At 34.4% G+C, this 26,016-nt stretch overlaps 1 protein-coding gene across 1 annotated transcript in view; it reads left to right on the top strand.

The window, feature by feature from the left end:
- The first annotated feature begins 4,001 nt into the window (after positions 1-4,001).
- The window catches only part of CCHa2 (neuropeptide CCHamide-2), a 64,164-nt gene continuing 42,149 nt past the window's right edge, over positions 4,002-26,016 (top strand). Inside the window, exon 1 of the mRNA XM_073962839.1 lies at positions 4,002-4,252. The gene's annotated coding sequence lies outside the window, so the exon portion shown is untranslated. The remainder of the gene's footprint in view (positions 4,253-26,016) is intronic.

Here is a 26,016-nt window from a genome sequence, read left to right as displayed (position 1 = left end):
AAATAACAAACAATTACGCACTGTATTATAGCTGCCATGAAACGAAACATGAGCTAGGTGTTGGATTTATGGTAAATAGGAGGCTTAAAAATCTCGTCTCCAGCTTCACTCCTGTTCAGTCTCATATGCGCAAATGCCCAGAACGAAGAGAAAGATGAACTGACAAAAATCATGAGCAGTACCAGATTCCACCACCTCGACATACATAAGGCAACGTGGATATCCCCAGTTGGGAAAACAAGAAACCAGATTGATCATGTTGTGATAGACGGAAGACACTCGTCCAGTGTGTTAGATGTCCGATCGATTCGAGGAGTGAACATCGATTCGGCCTTAATGTTGCGGCAAGAGTGCGATCTAACACATGACGGAAGCTGGATGTCGAGAAGCTGCAAACACAACAGATAGCACAAGCCTATTCCGCTCAACTGACTCACATGCTGGAAGACGGCACGGCTTGTCCCGATAATGTGGAAGCGCAGTGGCAAAGAATAGCCCACTCACTTCAAACTGCCGCAAAATCTGTGATTGGGTACCAAAAACCACCACCTAAAAATCTATGGTACGATCAGGAGTGCCGTAAGGCTACTGGAAAAAAGAACGCGGCATACATAGCAACCCTGCTTTCAGTAGCAACACGAAGCGCGAAAGAAAAATATCGGGAGAAGAGGAGAGAGGAGAAGCGTATTTTCAGAAGAAAAAAGAAAGAGCAAGAAAAACGTGAGCGTGAGAAACTCGAGATGTTCAGGAGTCAGAATGAAGTCCCAAAATGTTACCAGAGTGTAAAACACCAGACTGAAGGGTATGGTGCAGGCACATTCTCCTGCAAAGATCATGAAGGGAATCTGGTAACTGATACAGATAGCGTACTGAGGATCTGGAAGGGGCATTTCATGAAGCTCTTAGTATCGAATATGGGCGGCGATGAAGATACACCAGAACCAATCGCAAACGAGGACGTTGAATGTCTTCCACCTAGCCAAAGCGATTAATCGGCTGAAATACAATAAAGCAGCCGGAGCTGATGGGCTGCCCGCCAAACGGTTCATGACCGGTGGCGACATGCTGATAAGGAGTATGCATCAGTTAATTACCGAAATTCGGCAGGAAGAGAGCATAACCTCAGCCTTCTATGTCCCGTACACAAGAAAGGAGACAAGACGGTGTGCACAAACTACAGAGTCATAAGTCTGCTCCCAATCGCATACAAAGTGCTGTCGAGTGTACTGTGTGAACGTTTAAAATCCATGGTCAATAACATAATCGGGTCATACCAATGCGGTTTTAGACCTGGTAAATCGATAATTGACAAAATCTTCACACTGCGCCAAATACTGGAGAAGACCCACGAAAGACAAATCGACACAAACCACCTGTTCGTCGTTTATAAGGCCGCCTTCGACAGCCCAATTCGATCAAAGGTGTTTCAAGCCATATCTGAGTTTGGTATCCCTGCAAAACCTATAAGATTATGCAGGATGACATTGGCTAATACAAGATCAGCTGTTAAAGTAGGAAAGAACCTCTCGGAACCTTTTGAAAGAAAACGAGGTTTCTGGCAAGGTGACAGCCTATCGTGTGACCTATTTAACATTCTATTGGAAAAGGTCATACGAGAAGCGAATGTATATACCGATAGAGATAAAAATAACACTGTATACAATACGGATATAATGTAACTGGCCTACGTAGCCGATATTGATATAATAGGTCGATCAACCCGATCCGTAACAGCCACCTTTGCGAAAATTGAAAAAGAGTATGCCAATGTGGGTCTGACAGTCAACGACGATAAGACAAAGTTTATGGTATCAACACGCAAGACGTACAGTAAACTCGGACCAACTGTTGATGTTCAGAACTACAATTTTGAGTTAGTAAATGACTTTATTTACCTCGGCACCGCCATAAATAAAACGAACAACATCAGTTTTGAAATCAAAAGAAGAATAATATTGGCCAACAGATGCTACTTTGGTCTAAGTAAACAGTTTGAAAGTAAAACCACCTCTCGTCAAACAAAATTTCCACTCTACCAGGCACTGATACTACCCGTACGGATCTGAAGCGTGGGTACTTGCGAAAGCAGATGAAATCTTCGAAAGATTTATGGACCAATATGCGTTGACGGTGAATACCGACGTCGTATGAACCAAGAGCTAACCAGCCGACCGACATCGATATAGTAAAACGTATCGAACTACAACGATTGCGTTGGCTTGGATGGATAAAGATGCCCCCGCCAAAAAGGCATTTGAATACGACCCACTCGACGGTATACGCCCAAAACTCCGATGGAAAGACCAAGTTGAAGAAGATATCACAAAACATGGCATCCAAAATTGGAGAAGTAAAGCAAAAGATCGTTGCGTTTGGAAATCTATTCTTAGTTCGGCTTATGGAACCAGACGTTCTGTTTAAAATAAAAGCCATATAAAGTAAAAAAAGTACTTAAGTGTAAATAAATGAATTTAAATTGCCTTGGAATTTAATTGGTTAAAATGTCTCCTACGTATAGAGAGTCTTTCGTTGTTATGTGTTTTATTAGTTCTTGGGTGCGGTTGATTTTTCTGAGTACTTTTTCATTCGCTGAGCTGTCCACGGCATTTTAAGTATTTTTCTGTAAACCCATATTTCAAATGTCTCAAGCTCATTAATGACTATAGCTTTCATAGTCCAGACTTATACTGAATATACTAAGCAAATATAATTTTTAATAAATCTTGTCTTGGTTTCAAAGTTTTGAATTTTTAGCTAATGTGCGATTCTCTAAATAATTTATTCAGTTAGCGACAAAAATGGGCAAAACTAAAACGAAAAATTATGAATGAAAAGTTTAAATTAAAGTAATTTACGGGAAAATACCATTAATTACAGAAATTATGAACATTTTTATTTTACCGATTCTTGTCGGTAACTTAAGAAGTTAGTTAGAGAATTGCACTACAGGAGTTCTACTTCGTTTTTCATTTAATATGAAAATAATTTGTATACAAGAAAAAAGTCTTGCTTTAAATATAAAGAGAAAACAATTGAATAAAATTAAAAAATAACTTTTGAACTTGAACTCTAACTGCATTCTTTATTTAAGCCAAAGTTTTACTTGCAACTTGCATCCATTTACTTTTATTTTCTGTGAAATATTCCAAAATGATGACTTATAATCGTCTTTGTGATGTGCAAGGAGTGTGTATGCTAATACAATATAAATATATTTATGATATTTTCTTAATATATTCTTACAAGAAATATTCCATTAAATATGTGCATAGATAATTATTACATCAATTAAAATATTACCCGAAGATATTAAAAGTTGTGGACATCAAAGTGCGTGAAGCAATTAGGCCAAAAACCCTTGCCACAATCTTTGGAAAACAAAAAACAACAAGAAATTCCAACATAAACCATTAATAAAACCTCCTACATTTTGTTACTAATTAGTTAAACCGGGCAAATAACCACAGACAACAGTTGCAACAATAACAACAACCAGTAAAAACAACGACTTCTAACCTTAATCCCCGTGGACTTTTATTCGAAATCTCTCACATAAGGTAAACAAACATTCACATATCAGCTCACAGGTGCATAAGGAACCTCTTTATGTCCGCACACACACACACTCACTCACTCATAGCCGAAATAAACCCACGCTTTTAACTTTGTTTTTCACTGGTACATTTTGCACCCACGTTTCACAACAAACGCTACTTTTGTCCATTCAGGATGATGATGGTAGGGTCCAAAACGATTACACCACAACACAACTAACGAACAACACTTACAATGTGTTCGTAAAAGCTCTGCTTCTCTGATTGGTTGTGTGGATTCGGCAAAAATACCCACAACAACAACAACCGTGAACAACAACAAAAGCTATCATTTATAACGGAAAATAGCTTTTGCAGAATCCTGCTTTGATACGGACTAACAGTAGCTGTTGTTGTTGTTTTTGTTTTTCCCATATATATAAAGATACGTGTTGAACTCAAGCCAACAGTCATTCAATTTTGGACACTTGTTACGAAAAGTTATATTTTACCCCGAATTTTTTCAACTGTGTACGTGAAAAGAGTTGAAACTTCCCCCAAAAAATACCTAACACATAAAATATCTGATTTTCCAAAATTGTTAAAATTAAAAAAAAGTAAATAATTACAAATTTTTTTAAGAGCAAAAAGGCAAAACATTTATTTAAAAAAAAGTTATAAATATACATTTTTTTAATAATTTGTGCTGAATTTTATTGGTAAGTAGATTCCACAAAATGTCAAATACTATCGTATAATTAGATTGGCCGCCGTATTTAAAAAAAGTATTGTTTAGAAACTGTGATTTATTAAATTGAAAATAGTTCAATGCTAAACATACAATGGCCGTCAAAATAATTAAAACCCTACCAGTTATTTTTAAATGTCTGGTACTACACATATGTACATATAAATATTAGAGTTGGACAATCTCGTTCAATTAAACGATCCGGGTCACTATCTCGTTCAATGGACACCGGTAATTTCTTTGACAAAACTGTGTATACTTAATTTCACACGTTGGTTTTTATGATGTTACTCATTCGTCTTTGAATGAGGACAGTGATCCAGATCGTTCAATTGAACGAGATTGCCCAACTCTATTAAATATAGATACATATATATATATATAACATATTATTGCAAAATTTATACCATACTGTGAAACATACTATTATATATTTGTGCAATTATTTGTAACACACAAATGGACTTTCTGAGTCTGCGTGTCCGACATTCTGCCCATTTGTTGCACAATTGGAAAGTCATTTTTTGGTGCCACAGATGCCTTGCGCTATCAATGCCCAGTTTCGATCCCCACACCAGACAATATCACATTTTAAATGATGTACAGTTATTCAGAATTTAATTTACGATTTGAGTAAGTAGGTTTTATGTCTTTATGAAATGGTAAAAAAATTACTATAGCGTTTACACGCAGGTACTACATACTAGTTTAGTGGACTTTCCCGACCTGTCTATTTTTATTCCCTACAAGGGGTATTGTGCCTTTGTGCATTTGTATGTACCATGCAAAAGAACACGAGATAGACCCATTTTGATATGCAGTTTTTTTTTTTTTTGGAAAATTTGCAAATTTTCTTTGGCTCATATTTCGTAAACTATTTGAAATGTTGATATATCTATTGGCTCAGGCTACAATTTCTCCGAATATATTACTTAGAGGTCAATGTCATATGTACCGAAACAAAAACATTCCATATTTACTCACACTGAAAATGTACCTTTAAGAAAAAAATTGCTTTTTTATATTTTGGCCTATAACAGCCAAACTATTAAGATTTTCTATCCAATACTAAGACAAAAATTGTAGCCAAGACAATACTTAAGAACTCTCGAAAAAGCATTGGAACGCTAATTCAGGCAGTTTTGGCCTTGTAAAAGTGCAAACTTTGGCATGTTATCAACATTTTAAAGAAAAATTTGCACTTTCACAAGGCCAAAACTGCATGAAGTAGCGTTCCAATGCTTTTTTGTATTGTCTTGGCTACAAATGCTGTTTTAGTATTGGATGGATACAAATTGATTTTAAATATTAAATCCCGAAAATTTAATCCAAGCCCACAGTGCAATTTTTTCTATTTACATTTTTAAAGAAGTTATGAGAATTTTTTTGCATAGACTTTTTTCAAACTACGATATCTCCGCAACCGTTAGGCAAAAAGAAATCTGAAAATACACTGGAATATTTTGCTTTTACTTAAGCATCAACAAAACAAAAAACAAAACAAAAACCAGTTTTTCCCAATTTGTCCGATTTTACTCAGAAATCCCCATATATACCTTATGTGGTCGCAAACGATAATTTCAAATCGTTTCAAACCGAAAAACAATCCTTATATCGCAAAACCCAAAAATCCTTTGGAATTCCATTTGAAAAAAAAAAATAAAAATTTTTTTTTGCGAGCACATCTGCAATTTTTGGCATAGAGGCTAAGAAAAAAATTCTGGTTTCAAATCTGTTCGCGTTCACAAAATTGGACGATACGCGCAAAAGTTATAGCAGTTTTTATTCTCATATAAAGAAAAAATATTTAAAAATATCTTATTTGTTGTTATGAGAAAATGTATGCATAAATCGTTAACAGCATTCCATATCTATTCGTAGATGTTTAAATAGTTATTAAATTTATTATTATTTTCGCGGAAAATCAACAAATAATAAAAAATTTTTGAAGTAAATCCAAATTATCCTGTCCCAGAGTCCGTACAAACCCTCAAAAATAAATTAAAAAATATATTCGGAATCTAGACAATGCATAGAAAAATATGATACCAAATTTATAGAGATTGGGTACATAAATTGCATATTATAGCAACAACAAAAGAGAAAATCTTATTGTTGGAAAATATTGTTGCAAATACATATATTTTTTGGTTTGATTCGAAAAATCATCAAGAAATATGGTTTACCATCGTGAAAGCTTACTTGCTTACTGTGATAACTTATAAGGATAGGAAATTAAGAGTAATATTGAATCAAATCAATCTCTTTTAATATTTATGCATATTTCGATGTTTCACTCAGCGGTCAATGTGTGCCGCCAGTTGCGTCACACAATGCAAAAAACCTTAAAGTGGGTAAAAATCGCGCAATTTGCATACCATTTTGATGCGCATCCGGTTTCAGTAGCACCCATCAAAAATACGTCTATATACACATATTTCAAATAGATTCTTCAAGAACCGTGGATGTGCCTCCACATTCTATATATGGTAAAAAAAAAACCATATTAATCGCGAATCTCTGTAATTTATGACACGCGTTTTCGCACATATTATAATCGCCTATAAAAGATTCCAATTATGTAAAAAATGTTTAAAAAAAATCGCTGTTTAATACGCCGATTTGTTAAAATACATTTTTGCCGATTTTCGTATTTCCAAGGTAAATATATCCGCGGTTTTAGTGGATGGATTCGATCGCAGAAGGTCTCATTAGACCCGTCGCGTAAAAAAAACTAAATTCACGCGGGGTACAAAGGAAATTGAATAACACTTGTAAACTTTAAACGCAAAAATAGGTTTCTAAAAAAAAGCACGCGTCAAATATTGGCATTTAGACTCCAATTACTAGGATGCTGAAGGGAGCACACTCATGAGATATGCATTAATCGACGTAAAATCACGAGTTATATAATCATATTATGAGTTTTGAATATTATCCTGTTGCGCGTCCGAATTATTAAAAAAATTCAAAAAACCCCGAACTTCCGGCTTCAAAATGTCAGCATCAATTTTAGGTGGATGCAGTGGATATATCGAAAAATGATACACTAGTATTACGTTACCCATGGAGTATTCTGTGAGTCTTTCTTTGGGCATATGTCTATAAAATGTATGGTTAAGCCATAAATCTGAAGGGAACATAAAAAAACTTGTTGGCTTTAACCCATTTTTACCCATTTTTCTACATTGATGCCAACACAGCTTCCACGAAAATTAATTTCGTTGGTCGACATTATGGGATCCCTCCTAAAACACTTCATTTTAAAGAATTTCAATTATACTACATAGAATATGTTGTCAGGTCGCGAAATCTGAATGGGTAAAACATGTTTGGTTTTCGCCATCTACCCCCCATACTGTTTTTTCCTTTTAGCGATGAAATATGTATGAATAATAATGAAAAAATAAATGGGATCCATTAAAATATTAGGTTCATCATCATAACTTGCACGACACTATTTTTTTATTTTCTCCTCACATAGTCCACTATCAAAAATGAGCAAGGGTTATAATCGGGACGTGGCCAACTGTGTGACACCCTACACCATTCCATTTAGCAGAAGCTTTTCACTGCTAAACCTTTTTAGGGAGATGCTACCCTGGCTTTTATACGAAATGACTTAGGGTAACTGCACCAAAATAATTAATACATAATTTTATATTTGACTACTGTCGACATTCTATATATGTACTTGCTACTGATTGAAAGCTTTGTATTTTACTTGTTATTAATACAACAAATATAAGCAGAGGAGAGCTATTTGTCATTAAAAAAACAAACTTCAAAATTTAAGAAAACAAGCAAAAAAGTATTGGTCGGCTTTTTCGACAGATTCATCAATTGACAATATTGAATGTAATAGCGGTTACACAGATTTTGTGGCCCATTTTGGAAGTATGAACTTGCCGACAAAAAATATGTATATTTCATTTGAAGCTCAAAAGTGTTGCGGAGAATGTACTTGAAGGAATGGACCGACACAGCTCATTTTAGAAGTGGATCTTATTTTGGGAGTCATTCCTTTCGATAGATATTGTGTCCACAAGTCATTTCAGTTGGTCATCGTATAACTTAGAGCTTTTGAACCACTATGTCAGGAAGCATGGACTTGCCCACGAAAAACATAATATCGCTTAAACAGGACCACAGATCCCGATATGGACAATTTTTAAATAAAACTATATTTGAATGAAATAGTAGGAAATCCAAAGATTGAACGGTTGTTCCGTTCAACAGATATAGCGCGTACCATTTAGTCACATTTGTTAACCTTTGGGGGAGGTTCCGGAAGCTGTGCACCCATCTTCGAACTTAAACTAAGTTTGGACAAAATATTACAAAGGCCAAATTTTGGACCGAATCGGCCGATCCGTTCAAAAGTCCAGCTACTACACATGGTGCAATAGGGCTCTCTTACACCTTTTGGGCTATTTTCTCAGTAAGAATGAACTTGCCCCTGAAAAAACTTGTACCGTCGTATGGGGGCAGTGAATAATAGATCAAATTGATTCGAGAGCAGGTATCCGAAGGAGTGGACCGAATGAACCTCATCTATGTCTGGTAGAAATTTGACAATGTCAAAGAATGGACCAAATCGGTTGTTGGGGGAGGTACCGGAAGGAGTGGACCGATATAACCAACCTTCGAACTCAAACAAAATAAATTTGGACAAAATATTGTGAAAGCCAAATTTTGGATCGAATCGGTCGATCCGTTCGATAGTTATCGTACGACAGAGAGTTATCGTACCAGACAGACTTACAGGCGGACGGACATGGCTAAATCAACTCCAAATTGTCTGAAACGGATTTCGTCCAAACATACTTGGGGTCTAAAACCATTATTTCGATGAGGCACATTTTCCCCTTTGAAAGTATGTATCGCCATCATAAATGCCAAAAGTCGTAACTAACAAAATAATAATTTTACAGGAGAAGCAAAAAAACGCTATAAAATGAAAACTGTTAGCATAAATGCTGAGGGTATAATACGTGTTTTGCTTGAAACTAGTATACATTTAACTAACTTGAAAATACCAAAATATAGCTAAATTGGTGAATGTATGTCGGATAACAAGTAAAAATTCAACAAATCGGAAGGTACCACACAAGAGGGCTATATCAGTACATAGATCCATATTACAAATTTTTGTGAGAAGATCTTCCATGCATTTAAAAAAACGGAATACAAAATTACAGCCAAGTTATTTGGAAAATGTGGCCAAGATATTCCAAATAACTTAAATCGGGAGGTACGGTTGCATGAGGGCTAAATCAACGCTCAATCAAAACGGAGTACAACCAATTCGGGTAAACAATGTAACGAAGACCCTAAAAACAAACTAAATCGTATGGCCAATGCTTGGAACGCAAAATATGATAAGTTTTCATATATGATAGCTCTGTTAAGAATCTGAAAAGTACTATTTTTGCCAGTCTGCAACTATTCGCAAAAAACGTTCAAACACTGCAAAAAACTTGCAAAACTTAGTGACCAAGTAGTTTTGATGAACATTTAGCATCGTTTTTCGACATAGAATTTTATGCTGATCAAGAATATACATTTATACTTTGTAGGGCCTCTGACGAATATTTCGATGTGATAAAAATGGAATGACAAATATATTATGGTGGAGGATAAAAAAAAGTACAGACCTGATATCTACCGCCATAACCGGGGAAAAAGTTATTTATTTTTTTTAAAAACCACATTTTAAAACTATAAACTTATTTACAGTTTTTTCGACGTATAACTTGTACTTCAATAATAAAACAGATGTGTAATCATTTTTAGTACATTTTACGAAATCTCTGTCATTTACTGACATTTTTATTAATTCATAGCTCGGACAGTAATATTTCATTATAGGTTCTTCTTTGGCATCCTTAGAATGTGTTATAAGTTTTGGATCAAAAAAATGTACTACCACAAAATATACAAAATATTTATTAATTCCACCATGAAGGAATCGTATCCTCAATCACGGTGCTCTTGAACCAACTTTAAATGAAAGGAGCTGAGGGTATAAAAATAGAAATTACTAACAAATTAATTTTTTGAGTTATGCAACTCATTGAGTAAATGTGCGATATGTAGGTCAATGTTTCGGCATAACTACCCCATGTAAGAGTACCGACGATTTAACATACAGTATCGGCCAAAACTAAAGCACCCCCTCAGTACATATTTTTAAAATGAAAATTTTTTTAAGAAAACAAAGTTGTAATTTTTATTTGTATTTTTCATTTTCTTTATTTATATCCATATTAATAGAAAACACAATCAGAATGTATTCAGAATGTAATAAACAAAAGTTAAAATTCAAAAATCATTTTAGGTCGTAAATGTAACCGGACAAAACTAAAGCACCCCCCTATTTGAAGTATAACAAAAACCATTGAAATCAATATTTCGTTGGGCCTCCTCTATTCTGGATGACACAATCACATCTTTTAGACATAAAGGATTCTAAATAATTAATTATTGCAGGCGAAATAATTGATTTTCGGAAAATTTAGCTTAAATCCTCAAAATACTGAAAATCCGAACTTATCGCTATATGGGGGCTATACCCAAACGTGGACCTAGGACAACGATCTTTGGTGGATATGTTTTGTGACCACTAGGAACCCTAAGTACCAAATTACAGCTAATTTAGTGGGGAAATATGGCTTAAAAATTCAAAATTCCGAAGATCGGAAGGTACCGCTATAACGATGCTATACCAAAACATTACCCGATATTGTTCATATCCATCCGAAAATGATACTACAGCCTCCTCTGGTGAAATACAAAATCGCTTAAGTTTAAAAATTAGAAAAAGAACGATTCACAAAAGAACGGTAGACGTCGACTTATTCAGTCGACGACCAGCAAGAAACCTTTAATATCGACTAAAAGTGAATTGGATTAGAAAATGGAGGATACTGCTATTTTCCGATGAAGCTATATTTAATTTAATGTATTCAGATGGTAAAAGACGTGTACCAAGTGGGCAACTGTTAAATCCTAAATATTGCTTGTTGGTCGTCGTCGACTGAATAAGCCGACGTCTACCGTTCTTTTGTGAATCGTTCTTTTGCTAATTTTTAAACTTAAGCGATTTTGTATTTGAACAGAAGAGGCTTTAGTATCTTTTTTAAATGGATATAAACAATATCGGGTAATGTTTTGGTATAGCATCCTTATAGCGGTACCTTCCGATCTTCGGTATTTTGAATTTTTAAGCCATATTTCCCCACTAAATTAGCTGTAATTTGGTACTTAGGGTTCCTAGTGGTCACAAAACCTATCCACCAAAGATCGTTGTCCTAGGTCCACGTTTGGGTATAGCCCCCATATAGCGATAAGTTCCGATTTTCAGTATTTTGAGGATTTAAGCTAAATTTTCCGAAAATCAATTATTTCGCCTGCAATAATTAATTATTTAGAATCCTTTATGTCTAAAAGATGTGATTGTGTCATCCAGAATAGAGGAGGCCCAACGAAATATGATTTCAATGGTTTTTGTTATACTTCAAATTGGGGGGTGCTTTAGTTTTGTCCGATTACATTTTCGACCTAAAATGATTTTTGAATTTTAACTTTTGTTTATTACATTCTGAATACATTCTGATTGTGTTTTCTATTAATATGGATATAAATAAAGAAAACGAAAAATACAAATACAAATTACAACTTTGTTTTCTTAAAAAAATTTTCATTTTAAAAATATGTACTGAGGGGGTGCTTTAGTTTTGGCCGATACTGTATATATAACATCTGTTGAAGTGAAACATAGCTGTTTGTATTTTTGTTAGGTTCTTTTAACCCATAAAGACTAATCCATCTTTTAATGATAATTTGGGTATCATAATTTTTTTCTCCAAATCGATTGAATATATTTACAGTACAATGCACCAGCCTTCAACATGTGTATGTATGTTAATGTAATACAATAAGGGTGATTTGTATGTACATATTTTTATGTAGTTGAAAATAATTATTCAATTATTCAAAAATTTAAAAATCAAAATGTAAATTAATTGCAAGGACATGTTTTGTTTAACACAACATAAAATACGTTTACATACATAGATATACATATGTATACAAGTGAATAGAATGTCTAGATATATGTCTTAATTATTAATAAATAAATTTAAGAATTGAGACTTTTGAATAAAAGGATATGCACCGTAGAATACCTTTCGCAGTGTGAGAAAATAAACGGGTGGAATGTACATACATACATACAAGCTTCGCAATCATTGTTCATTTCTATGTTGGGCTGTTGGTTGGAAATGTTTACACAGATTCGTGGAAACAAATAAACAAACAGAACCATTGGAAAGGCAAACAAAACATTGACATTGTGGCAAAGATGCTGCAGGAAGTTAAAAATGAATCCCTTTTGTTTTCCATTAGACCATCCGTAATGATAATGTCTAACTAGGCAGACTTCATAGCCTGCCAGCCAGCCATCCGCTCAGTAACTTTCCTAACACCTACCTTAGCCCTAAACCACCAACGCAGTAAATTGAAATGTATCTCCGCTCAAATGGGTTATTATTTAATTATTCATATTAGAGGAGAGAGTCCTTTTTTCGTCGTTAAATTAAACTTATTCAAAGAATTAATTGCCTCGAGGTTTTTGCATTGCACCCACGCTCTCTCTCTCAAACTGACACACAAATGTGGGAAGGAAAGAAATTCTAAAACGTAATGTTGTTTTTGTCCAAAAAGTGAAAACGAAATGAAATTTACACTTAATTAACGTCATTGCAAAGTGGGGTTTGTTTGAATTGTTTAATTTTGGAGAAGACAAACTATTTTGGAAAGATAACAATTGCGTAATTATGCATATTTATTGGACAAAATAAGTGTGTGCGTATGTAAATTAATTCATTTTAATTAATAATTATGATTTGTATAATTATAAATTAATAGCTTAAATACCTAATTGCACATGTATATCAAGGGACATGTATATCAAAGTTTCTTTTTAGTTTATTTCTTAAAATTGTATAACTATTGTGGATATTATTCCGTCATGGTGAAGGTAATAAATATTTTGGAGAACTTATTATTAATAAAAATTATAATAATAATAAATGTTAGGGTAACTTCACTTAGGATTTTCATTGGTGTTGTGGTTACATTGGTTTGTGCTTACAGTATTATATTTCAACATTGTGGTAGTACATTTGTTGATCCGAAACTTATAACACATGGAAGTAATATACATCGATTTTCCTATATAATACCAGGTTTCTTTTTGGCCTACTGTCAAAGTCATTAATAAATACAAAGTAGCGGTAAGAGTAGAATACCAAAACTATTCTACAAAGGCTACGCTAAGCGTTTGTCATGAAAGCCATACAAAGATTTGAACAAAAAATTCAAATTTGTAAAAAAACAAATTGCATTTGAAATAGGAAAAAAGTTAGATGATAGAGAAGCCGCCCAACAATCGATGTGTCTGAGGAGCCGTCCTAAACCAATGGCGAAACATGTCATGTCACACAGTGGTGGTTGTGTGGGTTCGTATCGTCGGCTTTCCTTTTTCAAAAAGCATCTTGGTCAGTAAGCTCGTCTCTAACGAGAAATTAATTAAAAATTAATAAAAAATGACCTTCGCCTAATAGGCAACATTTTCAAATTAAAAAAAGGATGCCAACAGAAGAACCTATAATGAAATAAGACTGTCCGAGCTATGAATTAATAAAAATGTCAGTAAATGACAGAGATTTCGTAAAATGTCCTAAAAATGATTACACATCTGTTTTATTATTGAAGTACAAGTTATACATACGTCGAAAAAATCTGTAAATACGGTTATAGTTTTAAAATGGGGCTTTTAAAAAAACAAAGAACTTTTTCCCCTGTTATGGCGGTAGATATCAGGTCACTACTTTTATATCCACCAACATAAGATATTTGTCATTCCGTTTGCAACACATCGAAATATTCGGCAGAGGCCCTACAAAGTATAAATGTATATTCTTGATCAGCATAAAATTCTATGTCGAAAAAACGATGCTAAATGTTCATCAAAACCACTTGGTCACTAAGTTTTGCAAGTTTTTTGGAGTGTTTGAACGTTTTTTTTGCGAATAGTTGCAGGCTGGCAAAAATAGTAGACTTTTGCAGATTCTTAACAGAGCTATCATATATAAAAACTAATAAGCATTGACCATACGATTTAGTTTGTTTTTAAGGTCCTCTTTACATAGTTTACCCGAATTGGTTGTACTCCCTTTTGATTTAGCCCTCATGTAACGGTACCTCCTGATTTAAGTTATTTGGAATATCTTGGCCACATTTTCCAAACAAATATTTTGTCCAAACTTAGATTAAGTTCGAAGGTAGGCCATAGGTCCACTCCTTCCAGTACCTCCCCAACAAAAGTTCAAAAAATCTCGCTAAAATGTTAAGCACGTTAACTCTCGAATGGAATAACCGAATTGTTCATAACAATGCATATTGTAATATTATTTGCAGACACAGATTAGATTTGAATATTGATTAAATCGGTATACTCCTTCCGTGTACCTCCCACACAAAATTTGGAAAAAGTACAGTATAACAGCTCGTCTCGGATCGTTTTGATTTTTTTCATTTGCAACAAGTTCTTCTTGCAGGGCCTGTTACGACGGCGCAAGTCCATACTTCCTGAGATAATGGCCCAAAAGCTCAAGAAAGTCTGCCGCCACCATCTAAACTGGAAAAACCCTCGATGGGAGAAATCGATTAGGTCTAAACGTTGTACATCGTATTATTTCTTACAGACTCGAATAATGTTCGAATATTGAATACATCGGACTCGTCTGGAATAGTTTTAAAGTTTTTGGCAAAATGTTGTTTATGTGGCCCGAGTACCGACTGTACAATTTTTTCTGAGAAATTGGCCAAAAAACCCGAAAGGCTGGACAGATATAGTCCATATTTGCAAAGTTTGGACCAAGGCCTATTCCTCGAAACAACTTATCGCTTTTCATTTTGCACTTATCAAAAAGTAGTTATTTTGAAAAGTGATAACCTTTTTGTGTTCCACAAAATTACTTTTCAATTTTCCTTTCACTTAGCAAATTTGTCTATCACTGTTCTTTTAGTACAGTTGTTGTGCTCTCTTGCTCAATTTTTCCGCCATATTGGTAAGTCTCTCAGTTCTCTTGCAAAGTGTGAATGATATTTGTTCCACAGAACGTTTTATCATCTTTGCATTATTTTTTACTTGGCAATAATAAATAAGACATGTAAAATTGAGACGAGCGAAAAAATGAAAAGAAACTGATATTATTAAAAGTAAATAAAATAAAATATATTAAAATAAAATATTCAAATACTTGAATACAACAAAATATGGACTAAAGCTGAAATAAACACAAAGATGTAAAATTCTGCAGTCCAACAATAAAAAACGCCAACAACAATAATAGGCATCAGCACGGCCTTGTTGATCAATGCGTAATGCAAAAACAACTTTCTCGTTGTTTTACCCCCGCTTATTGAAGCAACACTCCTATGTTCGTATTCTTTGCAAAGCAAAGACGACATAAAAACAGTGGTGGATATGAAATTCTTTAGTTCGACTCAAATTGTAGGGTAATCAGTTTTAGGGCCATATAGCAAATTTCTCATTTTGTTTAATTTGCTGGATGGGTTTATTGACCTGTTTATCGATACAGAGTCGGTGGAAAAGGGAACTGATGAAGTTGTTTGGTGACAACTGAAACTATAGTATTCCCTACCCTCCGCCCGCAACTAATCAATTTCATATCCACTGTAAAACATTTTGTCGTTATTCAAATACTTGAATACAACAAAATATGGACTAAAGCTGAAATAAACACAAAGATGTAAAATAAATAAAAATAAAATAAAATAACATAATTTTAATAAAGATTAAATAATAATTAAATGAAATCAATTAAAATAAGATCAAAATAAATCAAATGAAGTAAAATAAAATAAAAAAATAAAATGAAATAAAATAAAAAATAAATAAAAATAAAACAATATAAAATGAAGTGAAATAAAATGAAATTAAGTGAAATAAAGTAAAGTAAATTGAAATAAAATAAAGTTAAAAAATAAATAAAATAAAGTAAAATGAAACAAAAGAAAATTAAGTGAAATAAAATAATCTAAAATAAGGGAAATACAAATAAAATAAAATACAATAAAATTAAGCGAAATAAAACAAGTAAAAAGCGTTATGTTCGGCATAGAGTAATTAGTTTTCTTTCTCCAAAAAGTGTAGAAGTTACTTGCCAAATTATAACTAATTCGTTCTAGAAATGTATCTAAAAACCTTAAAATAGCTGAAATCGGACGGTACTGCTATATGGGGGCTATAAAAAAACGTAGACCTATATCCATAATTTTTTGTGGAAACGTTTCTTGGCGATTGGCTGAATTATACCTAATTCGGCCTGGAAATGTAGCTAATAACCCCAAAGTAGCTGAAATTGTGCGGTATAATAAAAGATGGGCCTATGTCGGTAAGTTTTGGAAGCATATTATAACTAATTCGTTCTGAAAATGTAGCTAAAAACCTTAAAATGGCTGAAATCGACGGCACTGCTATATGGGGGCTATAACAAAGCTCAACTTCCAACTTGATTTAAGACACGTGTGAACAGCATTTCATCCCCCTATCTCAACTCGTTCGGAAGATAGCGTGATTACAACAGACTGACTGACGGATGTGGTTAAATCAACTTAGAATTTTACGCTTATCAAAAATATATGTATATACCTTATAGGATCGCAAATGATTATTTCGATGAGTTACAAATGAAACGACAAACATAATATACCCTCCATATTATGGTGGAGGGTATAGTAATAAATAAAAATAGTCTCTCATATAGAGTTTAGTCTAAATGTAAGATCGAGAAACATCGATTTGTGAGGTTGTTCGCAGGGTGGAAGTTCGGAATGGGGTTATTCGTAGGGTGGAATTTCGGATAGTGAGAGTTCGAAGTAGGATGGTTGATTCAGAGGGTAGAAGTTCGGAAAAATCTTTACAATTTCTTGTCATAACCGTGTTTTCACTATTTCCGAACAAAATCTCGCTATAACAATGTACATTGGCAAAGAGAACGTTTACCTCGCAAATTTAAGGCAAACTTATCAAAATTTGATTTGCAAAACCAAAATGCAGAGTTTTCTGGGGAACGAAAGAGCAATTTTTTTTGCAAAATCTTAGCAAAATACGCTTTGCCGTTACAACTTTTCACTTAGCAGAAATAACGTTTGTGGAACAGAAATCAAAAAAAGAGTTACAATTTTTTTAAAAGTAAGCAAACTCACTTTATAATTAGCAACTTATCACTTATCAAATATAATGGTTCTGTGGAACACTTAACTTTGAGAATTGTCAAAAATATTGATAAGTGCAAAATGAAAAGTTGATAAGTTGTTTCGTGGAATAGGGCCCAAATCGGGTTCTGCCTTCAAGAGTTATCATGCGCACCATTTTAGCAACAAATGTTGAACTTTTGAGGGTTGATCTAAGATGGGATAAAATATTACGAGTACTAAATTTCGGATGCCACCGTGGTGCAATGGTATGCACACCCGCCTTGCACACATAAGGTCGTGGGTTCCATTCCCCGGCCAGGCAACATCAAAACACTTTTCAACGGTAGCAAAATACTCCTCAGTAATGTTGGCGACATTTCTTGAGTACTTCAGCCATGTAAAACTTCTCTACAAAAATTCAGAAAAAATAGTAATCGTCCGAATCCCATTACCACATATGACTTAAAATTTTTGTAATTGAACGCAGTTTAATACAAAAAAAATTAAAGAAAATCGAAGGGGTCGAACATCTTTAAAAATTGATTTTAAATATTAAATCGCGGAAATAGCATCCAAGCCCACTGTGCAAATTTTTTTGCTATTTTTTATTTAACAGCTGATAAAACAACAAAACATACAAAAAAGATTTTTTCAAATTGGACCAATATTAAGGAAGTTATGAGTATTTCTTTGCATGTAGTTTTTACAGAATTTGACTTTTTCAAGGCGCGATATCTCTGGAGCGGTTAGTCCAAAAAAATCTGAAAATATACTAAAATGTTTTGCTAATGAGCAGCATCACCGCAGCAAAAAATAAAGGAAATCAAAAACCTCATCTTGAAAAAGTGTCCGATTTCACTCAGAAATCCCCATATATTATTTTTTGGATCATTTTAAAGTCCCGGTAGAATAGAATATTTTGCAAAAAATTTTGAGTCTATCGGACAAAAATTCATTGTGATTTGTATGTAATATCGAAGTTGTAAAAAAATTGGTAAATTTCTTGTAAACAAATTATGAAAAATGTAATTTTTGGTGCTCAATACGTTTTGACTGTCGATTTTTCGAAAATATCGATTATTGTAAAACTAACCAGCAACATCAAAACATTTTGTGGTTGTCTGATGGACGACAAAAAATGAACGGCCGCACTGACGAACAACCGATTATTTGAGCAAAACTGTCAGTCAAAACTGATGATGTGTAGCCGTTTAGCAATCAAATAGGTAAATTTTATTCGGTAACAATCGTCAGATTATACACGAATATGTGATCTCCATCCTGGTCTGTAACGACACTTCTATTCTCCATTTCATTAGAATTGTATTATAATTGCGACATATAGCGCTGTTAAATACATTAAGATACATTTCCCACACAAAAGTTAGTCATTTAGCACGCAAAATAAAATCCGTTCTTTTAGAATATACTATAAACAGGGTTTAAAACCCAGCATCTAAACCCATTAGCATTAGCTGTAACCTTCAACTGATATACAACATTGAGACACACGGTTAAATAAGCAAGCCAACGCATATTTATTTTTGTACATTTTTGCTTATTTCGTTTTTTACGCCTAATCTTTTTTTCGTTAGGCATAATCGACAACCACGCTACATATTTAGCCGTCGGCTGACCATTCGTCGCAGCGAATTAGCAACCGAGGGTGTTTTTGTGATTAGAGTTGCCAACGCAGTAATAAAAAAGGTGTAATTTAATGTCAAAATGCCTTCATCATATGGTAGAACATAAAAAAATACTTATTATAATTGTTTAAAAATAAGAAAAATAAATATTAACCGGTTTCACCAAAAATTCACGTGTCCGAAAAAGTGATATTAATTATATCGTGATTTTTAATGCATTACACTGGCAATTTTTTGCTGAAAACTTGGCTAAACCGTTGAAACTATATTGCTTATTCTCTTTTCTGATATGTGTTGATCATGTGTGCTGCAAAATATGAGTATGCGTATCCGATGCTGTTTTATTATAGCAACAATTTCAAATAGATACTTACTAAATGATGCTGAAACATTTTTTTCAGCGACTTTTCCTTTATACATCTGTCAAAATCTGCAACATTAGTAATAATTATTACTAATTATCATGTAAACAGACACAGCTAATATTTTTGTGACATTTGTTGCTACATGTTGTCGTCGTTCATTGTTGCTAAATATATTTCGAAGAAATTTTAGTAGGCACAGCTGCAAATTTTCGGTGCTTTTGCTAATATGGCATTAGCATTTGAAACCCTGACTATAAATTACAATATTTAATATCAGTTAATTCGCTTATATAATTTATTATAATTTATTTAGTTATTCTGCTTGATAACCTATTAATATACTCGTGAAATTTAACACTTCAAAGCCTATTTGTTTTTTAAATATTACAACGCAATTTGACCCAATCAGTTTCTTTTTTTTTTTTTTTTTTGTACTACTTCTGGTTTCTTCCTATAAACACAACAGACAATTTCTCTCCTCATCGTTGCACTGTAATTTCAGTTAACCTATCAAGTTAAAATTTTTAGTTTCCAGTGGATAATAAATCATGCTTACCTGTTATTGTATTGCTACATAAATATTGTATATCGATAAAGGTTGATGAAAATGGGACGTAATCTGAAAAATAGGTTAATATCAGATTATATCCCATTTTTTCAAACGATTCTGTAACCATTGGAAAAACTATTTCATAGAATTATGATTAATTTTTTTATCGCATCCAGTGTGCACCACAGTGCTTCGTGCAAAAAGCAAAAAGTGACAATTTTGCACGCTGATGGCAAACGTTCACACATATTAATTTGTTGACATTTTTTACAGATTGATCAGCACACTTGTGAATGGTTAAACGATTCCCGGTTGTTATCATTTTCCGTATAAACAAATACCAACGCATGATGACCACAACACATTTACATACTGAAGCAAAGAGTTTTTTGCTACCCATTAAATGGACGGTGACCCATTTATAAAAAATTTCCCTCAGGTTTAGGTCAATTTTATTGTTGTCTCACAACAATAAATTTGTTGTCCAACAATCTTCTTGGATATCTTTAAGCCGGTAGTAAAAATAAGGAGATAACTTTTAATAATGTCTGTGGTTTTCCCCACCTTTTCCCTAACAAGTCATGAAATATGCCTTATCAAAAACATTGACATCCATTTGCTTATTTACATCTTTTCACGTGAGACATTGACATATGTATGTAATGCTGATTTAATTATTGAGCATTGCATTGAATTGCGGGTGAATGACAACCTGTAGTTTCCAAATTCTGTCAAAATATCTGTTCACATAATATGGGAGATATACCCAAATCTGAACCGATTTTAATATAGTTTGACGAATTTATTTCTAGTCCGAATTCGGTGACATTTTCCAAATATCATTTAAATTAAACAGAATCTGCTTGTTTAGTACATTCCAATTTGAACCGATTTCAATGTAATTTGGCAAACTTTTTTCTAGTCTTAATTCCATCAAACATTTCTAATTTCATTAAAATTCTCATTCATACCTAAAATCGGCCGAAATATATTACTCACTTACTTACTTAGCTGGCCCATTACAGAACATTTGTTCCATAGACCGAACTAAGAAAAGATCTCTAATTCTCTTTGTTTTGTGCTTCGCTTTCTGAAATACCGCACCTTGCCATCTCTTCATCCACTTGTTTGCGCCATCTATTCTTTGGCCTACCAATTCTGCGGGTTCATCATCGCTCATTCTTATGATATGGCCTAGCCAACGCAATCGCTGCATCTCGAAACGTTTAACTATATTGATGTCGTTGTATAGCAGATACAGCTCGTGGTTCATACGACGTCGATATTCACCGTCAACGCAGATTGGTCCGTAGATCTTTCTAAGAATTTTTCTCTCAAACACGCCAAGCACTGCCTTATCTGCTTGCGCAAGTACCCAGGTTTCGGAACCATACATCAGCACGGGTAGTATCAGTGTTTTGTAAAGCGTTATTTTTGTTTGGCGAGTTGTGGCTTTGTTTTTGAAGTGCTTACTTAAGCCAAAGTAGCATCTGTTGACCAATACAATTCTTCTTTTTATTTCACAACTGATGTCGTTTGTTGTGTTTACGGCGGTGCCGAGGTATACGAAGTCTTTTACTACCTCAAAATTATAGGAACCAACGTCAACAGTTGGCCCGATCTCTATGGACGCATTGCGCGTCGACACCATCAACTTAATCTTTCCGCCGTTTACCGCCAGAACCACTTTAGCAGATTCTCCTTCGACCTTCATAAAGGTATCAGTTACTTCTTTTACTGATCGTCCCATGATGTCTATATCATCAGCATTAGCAAGTAACATGTGGCTATTGGTGAAGATTGTGCCACTTCTTTTGACGTTTGCCTCTCGAATAACCTTTTCCAGCAGGATGTTGAAAAGATCAAACGAGAGGCTGTCTCCTTGCCTGAAACCTCTTTTGGTACAAAATTCTTCGGAGATGTTCTTTACTATTTTAACTGAAGATCTCGTGTCAGTCAAAGTCATTTTACAAAGCCGAATGAGCTTTGCGGGGATACCAAATTCAGGCATGGCCTGGAATACCTTTGAACGTAGTGGGCTGTCGAAGGCTGCTTTATAATCGACAAAAAGGTGGTAGGTGTCGATCTGCATCTCTTGGGTCTTCTCCAGGATAAATATCTGGTAAATGATGGACTTGCCAGGTCTAAAACCGCATTGGTATGCCGCAATTATCTCGTTGACCATAGGCTTTAGTCGTTCGCACAACATCCCTGACACGATCTTGTAGGCAATCGGGAGTAGACTTATGCCCCTAAATATACGGGGCACAGGATACTCAGGTTCCAATCGTCGGGTACTCGGTCTTCCTGCCAGATGGTACTAACTATCTGATGAATATACCTTATCAGCGTGTCGCCTCCGGTTTTGAACAGCTCGGCTGGTAAGCCATCGGCTCCTGTTGCCTTATTATTCTTCAGCCGGTTTATTGCTGTCTTTACCTCATTTTGGCTGGGCGGTATACATTCAATACCATCTTCTGGGATAGGAGCTGTGGTATCTTCGTCGTCTTCGCTGAATACCAACAGGTTTGAAAAATGCTGTTTCCATATCCTGAGCACACGATCTGTATCAGTTACCAAATTACCTTGCTGGTCTCTGCAGGAGGAGGTGCCTGTACCTAAGCCATCAGTTTGATGTTTCACTCGTTGGTAGAATTTTCGGACTTCATTCTGTCTCCTGTACATCTCGATTTTTTCACACTCCCGCTATTCCATCTCTCTCTTTTGCCTGCGGAAAAGACGTTTCTCCCCTCTCCTTTTCTCCCGATACCTCCCTTTCATTCACGGGTGTGATGCTGGAGACCAGGTGTTTTAACCTCCGACCCTACTAATCCGCCACCAAACTCATGATTTGTGTCATGACAGCTTTAACACATTGCGTCACCTTTAGGTGTTGTTGTGACGTCTTTCCCATTCCATCGTATTTCCTGTATGGCAATAATGTCGGCCTTGTACTTTTCAAGTACATCTGTCAATGCGTAAACTGCACCTTCTCTATAAAGTGTGCGAACATTCCAGGTGCAGATTCGCAGATCATGGTCCTTAAAACGTCTGCGGAGGTCGTCACCTTTAGAGGGATTTGTTTTTCTTTTCTTTTGTTTTTTCATAGTAGGCTGCTTTTTCTAGGGGAGGGTTACTAACCCGGCGCCAAACCCAAGTTTTTAACGTTCTTATGGGTGAACGCGCGGCACATGTTAGCTCACTACCTTTAACGGGTGTTAAAGGCAGCTCCCCAGGTGACACCATGGGGAGGTCAGTGTCCACTTGAGATGAGAGAGGGACCAAGATAAATCCTGGACTTTGCCATGTTAAAGCCGGTCAGGACCGTTCCTTGGTATCTCTCATCCCCTACGTCATCCGGTGAGTCTATATTGGCCGAGATAATTACCTTAAAGGTGGTAAAACACTACGCCCACAAACTATGGCTCTTAAAGTGAGTCTTCGTGAACGACGTAATAGTTCTTCCAAACTTACATAAAACTCGAACACGGACTATAATGGTTTCTTCCGGCTTAAGAAAAAAATTAGGCTTAAGAAAACTTAAAAATAACTCAGAAAGTTGTACATAGTATCTAGATAACACTTATATTGTATTTGAATAAAAAATAGGGAACTATGAACCCCAAAAAAAAACTCATACAAAAGTAGCGACCCTATAAATGTCGTCGAGGTAGACAACTTTCTCTAAAGCCCTGCGGATTCGTCTTAGAAACAAATATTGTTGTTGCCAGTACTCACGCAAATTTTCCTTAGAACTGATAACATATCTCATCACAGTTGGCTATTTTTTAGTGGGTTGGATGTTTCAAAGAACTTCGGTGTAATATTCCTTTCAGGTTGTGATTAAGTTTGAATACTTAGAAAAAGTACACACATCAACATACATATGAATGTGTATTATTGTATGTCAACGTAAACTATTCAGTACACCCGTACGTACCTCTTCTATGACATTTCAAGATTAGCTCACATTTAAAAAAAGAAAATGCCGCTTTGTTTTCAATTTGTTTATTTTGCCTTTTGTTATCAGCGATTAATCATTTCACACGATGTGTATCTATCTGCCGAATCTGTTCTAGTATTTAAATTCACACCATGTGTGGTGTGCTGCTGGCAAAATGGGAATTTTATTGATGTTATTTCAGTTAATTTGGTTTGCTTTGGCACATTGCTCCTTAAGGTATGGCATAATTGAAGTAGTGGTGCAATGGGATCTGGTTGTTCTGCTGCATAGCATTCAGTTTATAATGCAGAGGTTATAAAAAATACATTTATATATTTATAATTTTCCTAATAAATTAGTAGCATAGATTTGGATGATTGGATTATTATTTCATCTGTTTTTAGAAATCAGTGTATTGTAATAGTTACATAATAAATGTACAAAAGTGAATTTATATGGCGAAAAACAAAAATTCTTTGCAATTCCATTTGAAAAAAAATTAAAAAATTTTCTTGCGAGCACATCTACAATTTTTGGCATAGAGGTTAAGAAAAAATTCTGGTTTCAAATCTGTTCGCGTTCACAAAATTGGACGATGCGCGCAAAAGTTATAGCGGTTTTTATTATCATATAAAGAAAAAATATTTAAAAATATCTTATTTGTTGTTATGAGAAAATGTATGCGTAAATCGTTTACAGCATTCCATATCTATTCGTAGATGTTTAAATAGTTATTAAATTTATTATTATTTTCGCGGAAAATCAACAAATAATACAAAAAATTTGAAGTAAATCCAAATTATCCTGTCCCAGAGTCCGTACAAACCCTCAAAAAATAAATTAAAAAATATATGCGGAATCTAGACAATGCGTAGAAAAATATGATATGATTGCATATTATAGCAACAAAAAATGAGAAAAACTTATTGTTGGGAAATATTGTTGCAAATATATTTTTTGGTTTGATTCGAAACATTAGAAAAAATATTTGGGAGTTCTCTAACTATTTCGCTAAAATCCCATACAATAATTAATGTGTACTGCCAAAACTTCATCAAGAAATATGGTTTACCATCGTGAAAGCTTTTTTGCTTACTGTGGTAACTTATAAGGATAGGAAATTAAGAGTAATATTGAAACTACAATCATTAAAAAAATATGGAAATTAAAAAGCCTATTATTCGCGAATTAGTTAAAATCAGTTGATGCGCATCCATTTTTGGATACAGCGAATCAATCTCTTTCAATATCTATGCATATTTCGATGTTTCACTCAGCGGTCAAAGTGTGCCGCCAGTTGCATCACACAATGCAAAAAACCTTAAAGTGGGTAAAAATAGCGCAATTTGCATACGATTTTGATGCGCATCCAGTTTCAGTAGCACCCATCAAAAATACGTGTATATACAAATATTTCAAATAGATTCTTCAAGAACCGCGGATGTGCCTCCACATTCTATTTTTGGTAAAAACCCCATATTACTCGCGAATCTCTGTAATTTATGACACGCGTGTTCGCAAATATTATAATCGCGTATAAAGGATTCTATTTACGTAAAAATTTTTAAAGAAAATCGCGGTTTAGTACGCGGATTTGTCAAAATAAATTTTTGCTGATTTTCCTATTTTCAGGGTATCTATATCCGCGGTTTTAGTGGATGGATTCGATAGCGGATGGGTTCATTAGATCCGTCGCGTAAAAAAACTAAATTCACGCGGGGTACAAAGGAAATTGAATGGCACTTGTAAATTTTAAACGCAAAAAATAGGTTTTTTAAAAAAATTTACGCATCAAATATTGGCCTCTAGACTCCAATTAGTAGGATGCTGTAAGAAGCACACTCATGAGATATGCATTAAACGACGTAAAATCACGAGTTTTATAACCCTATTATGAGTTTTGAATATTATCTTGTTGCGCGACCAAATTATTAAAAC

This window comes from Musca autumnalis, unplaced genomic scaffold (assembly GCF_047663935.1).
Source record: "Musca autumnalis isolate F117 unplaced genomic scaffold, ASM4766393v1 scaffold_1, whole genome shotgun sequence".
NCBI classification, from domain to species: Eukaryota; Metazoa; Arthropoda; class Insecta; order Diptera; family Muscidae; genus Musca; species Musca autumnalis.
This window is presented reverse-complemented; position numbering and strand designations above follow the sequence as displayed.